Source organism: Haliaeetus albicilla, chromosome 5 (genome assembly GCF_947461875.1).
Source record: "Haliaeetus albicilla chromosome 5, bHalAlb1.1, whole genome shotgun sequence".
In the NCBI taxonomy this organism is placed as follows: Eukaryota; Metazoa; Chordata; class Aves; order Accipitriformes; family Accipitridae; genus Haliaeetus; species Haliaeetus albicilla.
The window spans coordinates 45614128-45620541 of record NC_091487.1 but is presented as its reverse complement, the minus strand read 5'-3'; the positions used below and the strand labels follow the sequence as shown (position 1 = coordinate 45620541).

Below are 6414 nucleotides of genomic sequence, written 5' to 3'. Positions count from 1 at the left end.
CAGTGGTGTATTTACGACTAAAAAGGAGCACATTACGGGGACACATTGCAAGTCCAACAGGTCTCAGCCCAGGGACTGAGACCAGTCACAGCCAAGTTGCTTTGAAGCCTAGGTCCAGCTCAGCCTGGCTGAACAGTATTGTGCTGTAGTCAACTATAGAGAGGTTAAAAGTGCAATGGTTTTCACTTTGTGGGCGAGCAGGTGTTGCCAGGCTCTCCTAGGAACAGCAAAGGGTGGTGCCTCAGCTGCAGAGGTGGGCACATGTGTAGCTTATTAACTAATAAGTGATGACCACAGAAAAGAAACAGGTTTTGCACCAAGCTTCCCTGGTGTTCAGTGAAATCAACTTTTCAGGTTTGAGGAGAGAAGAGGACTATTGTTAAGGTCTTTTTTCCCCTGCTTTTTTGAGCTGCAGATGAAGAAAGCCCCTGTGAGCCAGTCCTGGAGCCTAAAACTGTGAGTTATTTTTTCATTGCCTTCTTTTGCCCACGTAGTATGCCTGAGCAGCAATCCAACTGTGAGCATCCGGGCTATGGGTAATTCAGAGTGATTCTGTGCTGAGAGCTGCCTGTTGCTTCTTGCGTGGTCCTAGCAATTGCTTAGAAAAAGTATAGTTTCAGTCAGAAAACTGCTTCATGAAATGTTCCCCAACAGGATTATTATCTAGTTGGATGTTATAATGTGTAGGACATTCCTCAATAAATGCATCATGATTATCATTAATATAGGACATACCTGGTGGATGCACTGTATCTGAAATGATTAGACATTAGCTAAAAATGCCTACATTCTTCCCCTGAAAAAAGACTTGTATGTGGCTAGTCTAATAGGAATCTGAATGTTCTTGTTATGTGCTTGTATTGTAGTAATACCTAAAAGCTCTAATAAAGTTTATTGTTCCACTAATGACTGACCAGCTCTAAAATAGAGGAATGTTCCCTACCTGAAGAAATTGCAGTCTGTGATAAGACAATGAGTGGATTTAAATAAAAGAGAGAGGGCTGAGGGCAAGAATTTGTTGTCAGGTGTGCAAGGTACAAATACAGCCTGCATTCGCTAATTATTAGCCATTTTTAGAAAAATAAATAAAACTGTGCCTGCAACCACCTCCAGCTAAGATGCTGGATTTTTTTTATGTACATCTATTAATAATTTAAAAGATATAAATTTATGTAAGTGTTACTTTAAGACCACAGTTCTCTACCAAAAACCACATTTTTCATCTCGCTGTTGTTATCGGTACAGAATAATTTAAAAATAAATGAATAAAGTCCCCAGTGAGTAGTGGAGATGACCCTGGTCATTCAAGGTCCTCTGAGCAGAAGCTGTTTCTAAGTCAACAGCAAAAGTCCATGATTCCACAGGAAGGTGAAGGTACAGCTTGCATTACAGAGAAATTTGGCTGAGGAGGAATCTGGTTGAAAGTTCCTATGAAGTATCATTGTGGCTTTTCTGGAAGTTATTGTCGGCACCCTGCCAGACCCTTCCCCCAAGTCTGCTGTGGTCCTAGGAAAGTCTAGTACAGGCAACAGTAGGAACAGTCTTTATATAATCAATGTGTGTGCTTAGAACTATCCACTTCTATGTATAGTTCAGAAGAAAGTATGAAGTAGCAAGGAATATGTGATGCTCTCCAATTTTTGAAGATCAAGGAAACAGCCTCTTATGTGTTGTAAATGGTTTTCTTTGCACAGTGCTTTCAATGTGACAGATATGGGATTTATCCTGTCCTGTTTTCGGAATTGTTTAAAGGTCAGTTTGTACATCTCAGATGGGTGGTTAAGAAATTAGGCTGAAACACTGTATGGCTATATATCAGTCCGCAAACTCCACTTGTGGTTGTGAATGTTGATTTGATTTATAAATGACACTGTATCCTGGATTCTGTCTGGACATTTCTCCCTGCTGGATTGTATGGTGCTAGCTTGAAATTCAGAGTCTGCTTTCCTGTCCTTGACTAGCAAGTTAGCTGCAGCCTACGGGGAATAGTTAGGATTTTAGGTAGGCTGCAGCCAAATAAAAATATTGACAGGCTTGTGCTGGGGTGGGAGAAAAGGTCACTAAGTGGGGTTGAAACTCTACAGAAGGGGACCTTCAATAATAGGCATTTAAGAGAAATGAGGAGGCTTGCACGGGAAAATGAGGGAGGACCTAAAGGAATGAAAGGACTGACTAAAATGATAAAGATGCTGAAAGGCAGTTGTGTTTGGCTGTTTATTTTCATGGCTCTGATTATGTTGTGTGTGATGTCCACGTGTGAACCATGATTTATTTTAGGAGTCCCATTGAGAATATTCTCCAAGTCTCTCTTTAGCTGTTGCATCATTTTTAATTGGTGAGAAGCTAAACCCCAAAATCCAGAATTTGGGGGACTGTGTGTTTGTTCCTGAAAAGGCTCTCGAAGAAGAGCGTTGTTATGTGGATATGGGCTGTCATACTGCTGAGTCCTAGTTTTCAGGAAAGAGTAAAAGTGAGAATATCTGAATCCCAAAAAGCATGATTAGAAGTGCAGAGCTTGTGAGATGTCATTGGAATCTGGTTATTCCTCACAGTTTAAGGGCATGAGATATGCAGAAAATGGAGATTCTTGCTAAAGTCTGGTAAGCATCTCTGTAAGGTGCCATCCAGGGCTGTAGAAATAATGCTTCTGAGTTTCATTTGTACAATGCTGTCTTCTAATTTTGCTCTCCATAAAGTAAGGATTTTTTGTTCCTCCTTCAATAAGAAAATATATACCTGTCTGCGTGGGTGCACAGAATGTGGGTTTTTTTGCATTTCTGCTAATAGGCAGGTGCTTTAAAAGTAGCTCTCTGTAGCATATGTAATGTCCATATAATGGAATGGATTATAAGATATGTCTTGTAGAGTCCACGATTACAGACCCTGAGATATGCTGCGTGTTTTCTAATCTGAGCAGCCATTTCCACTTTGTAGAAAAGGGGTACTGATAGCAGCCTGCTGCTGCAGCTTTTGTGCAAACTGACTCGCAGGAATCACAAAAGGAGCATGTAAGAGATCACAAGTTTTACTGAGGTGGGGTTTTTTTTCTGTGTTGTTGTTTGTTTGTTTGGGTTTTTTTACAGTTATTATTGACCAGCCCCTACTTATACTTCATCTAATAACTAATGTTATTAACATTTATAGACTTATGCTTTTTTTCCTACTATTCTTTGTCAGCTGTAAGTAAAAAGGTAAAAGAGATGAAAAGCCAAAGCATAAGGCTAAGTTTCTGGATTTTCTGAATTCTATGTCTTCCTCTGGCTCTTGCAAATAATGTACAACAAACCCCTCAAAAATGTCTGCTGTTTGTCATTGTTGTTTATTATGATTATCTGAAGTATCTTTATCTCTGATTTGCTAAGTTCTCTGAACTTCTACCTGAAAGTAAAAACTGCGTATTTGAAGCTCTCTTTAGGGAGGATTAGCATTTTGTCGATGGAATGTAAAGACCACGTTTGTTTGTGAACCTAACTGCCTATTACAACATAAGCAGATGAACTGTTCATGTTATGTGCTGTTTATGAAACATGTAAAAATTTGATATTGTTTTGATGAAAGGCACAGTGGAGGAAAGAGATTGAGCCTTTACTTTGTTTCTCTGCCTCTGCTTGATTATTTGGGAAGGCTTTCTCTAAATCTGTGACATTGTTGAGAGCCATTTGGGAAGTTCCCCTTAGCCTTGCCAAGTCTGGGCTCCCAAGCACAATTCCATTATTTCAGCTGGATTTTATTAGTGCAAGCAGCTTACCCAGCTGCATAGCAGGAATGTTTAACCAGGAACAAGACAAACTTCCATAAGCTGCTTAATTCTGACTTGGGACTGTTCCCTCAAATCAATTGATATTGAAATAATGACTTCTCAGAATCTGTAGAGGAAAAGGATGTAAAAAGAAAATTAAAATCTAATTAAATGGAGGTAGAAAGCAGTGTCTGAGTAGACAAATCTTAAGCCTCAGCAAATTTTCAAAGGTTACATTATCCTTTTTGTCCCTGGAAATCTTTCTTTTTACTTTTCTCCCCTTCTCTTGTACTTTTACCATTAGTTTTTAAGTAACAGGAAAAGCTTTAAAAAAAATTATATTTCTATATATAAATTCTCATATATAAATATTTTCATATAAACTTACAATTTTTTCTTTTTCTGTGTGTATATAAAAAAATGTGATCCAACAGAATTGACTGAGCTACCCTGGCAGTGTCAATGTCTTGAACAGGAGAAGAACATTATTGCTGTTTTCCCAAGAGCAAGGGTTTTTATTTATAGTGTTCGCAGCCAAATTTCAGCTTAGGCAACTGTTCTGCTTCCTCTAATTCCCTCTTTATAGACTGTGTAGTTGTTCTCCTCTTCACTATTAAACTGCAGGGCCGCATTATAAATTCACTGTGGTGGATGAAGTAATTCACGTATAGTATGGGCTAAGCTGTCTTCTCCATTTCATTATTTTATACTAGTTTAACTACTCACCTCGATGGAATTATAATGTCAGAGAGCGGAACTCCTGATACTTTCAGGGGGAGGGGAGAAGAAGAAAGGCCCCATTGAGAATGCATATTTGTAATATTAAGATAAAAATACTTGCAAAAATAGTTTTGCTTTGTCTTGGGGGTGGGGAGATATATTTAAATTAGGGCTGGTGTTCATTTTAAAAGGACATGATACTGGAAGTATGGAAACTTATTTTTTTGGTTTCAGTGGAAGTCTAGATTGAAAGCATAGATTATTGAACCACACGGGGTAGGAAATTAGGCTGTAAATTCCCCTGGGAGAGGTAGTACAAGGCAAAGGGAGAGGACAGGTTTATGTTGAGATCAGGGTGTTTAAAAGCTGTTTTCTGAAGTGAAATAGTCAATCGCTAAACCACCAAAAATGAGCAGTGCCCATATACAATTACCTAAGGAAGGGTAAAAATGGGGCGAGCACATACAAGGCTTAACACCCATGTGTGCATGCTCTCCAAACCTCCTGCTTTTTCCAGTTCAGGAGATTTCCCAGTTCTGTTGTGGTTTGGTAGCGCCCAATGGATCTTTTCTTGAGTCCATGTAAATGTTTTTGCATCCACAACTTCCTTCAGCAAGGTATTCCAGGGTTATGCTGCCCTGTGCCTTCCTGGGTGTTTTGAACACAGCTCCCTCTAGTTTCATTTACTGAACTTCCTTGAAAAGACCGTCTATCCCTATCCAGCCTTTCCATGTTACTTGTTATTTTGCACACCTGTCATATTCCACCTAAATCCCTGCCACAGACCAAAATATTTTGCCTACCTGTTGTCCCTTGTATGGAAGCCACTCCATGCTTTTGACTATCCCTGTTGCCCTCTTCTGAATGTTTTTGTTATTCTAATAACGCATGATCTTCAAGCCAAGGGGTTTAGCAATGTGCACACTGCTTATATATATGTATATCTTTGTTCACTAAGGTGAACTATTGATTCTGTTCTTCATGTTCTTCCTAATTCCGAATGTTTCCTTAGTTTTTTCACTGCTGTTGAGCACTGGCTTGTTACTCTGTGGTACCAAATATTGTGACTTCCAATTATTGCTCTGGTAATGGCCAGCTTGGAGCCATCACTTCATGTATAAAAGTAGGATTCTTTTTCCTTGTGTGCATCACTGCGCTTATTTCTCTTGGGTTTCATCTGCTGTTTTATTGAACAGTTTTATAAGGTCCTTCAGGTTTCACAGTCCAATCTCATCCTTACTCCTCTGAATGTATTTTGTATCACTGGCACACTTTCTTGCCTTACCAATCACCCCTTTTTCAAGGTTATGAATGAATAAAATGAACAGCACAAACCCACCAGATTCCACTACTTAACTTCCCTCTGCTGCAAGTACTGACCAATTATCCATACCCCACCTCCTCTGCCTTCCATCTTTTAGCCAATTGCTTACTCATTTCTGGACCCACTTACTCCACTGCTGATTGGTTTTCTTAAAAGGCTTTGGTGAGGAAGTTTGTGTAAAAAAAAAAAAATTCTACCTAGTGGAAATTGCTTTCTCACTTGATTGTCATCCTCTGACCTATCATTTACATGAGGTAAAGAATGTTCCTATTTGCATACTAAGAAACACTATTCTGAACTGTGTGTTCTGCAATCATTTGGCTTTTTCTGACTCATAAGTTTCAAAGTTCACTCACAATCTTTGTTTAAAGTACTAGAGGCTTGGAGCCCTTACAGTTCAGATGAAGTCCATCCCTCTTGTGCAGGCTTTTTCCAGATTTGTACATAGGTATTTTTATAAATTGAAGAAAACAGCCTTTTGGAGTTTCGTGCTTCAGTTAAATTTGTGCTGGCTTCACACTCCATCTGTATCAAATAGAGATGTCCTAGGAAAAGACACAATTTAATCAGAAAAGATTGACTTCTGCTTTAATGTTAGGAAGAGACAAGTTGTCACAGTTGAAAACATTTG

At 39.0% G+C, this 6414-nt stretch overlaps 1 long non-coding RNA gene across 1 annotated transcript in view; it reads left to right on the top strand.

The window, feature by feature from the left end:
* The first annotated feature begins 239 nt into the window (after positions 1-239).
* LOC138685534 (uncharacterized) overlaps positions 240-6414 on the top strand; it is a 35534-nt gene continuing 29359 nt past the window's right edge. Inside the window, exon 1 of the long non-coding RNA XR_011324841.1 lies at positions 240-456. This is a non-coding gene — a long non-coding RNA (uncharacterized lncRNA). The remainder of the gene's footprint in view (positions 457-6414) is intronic.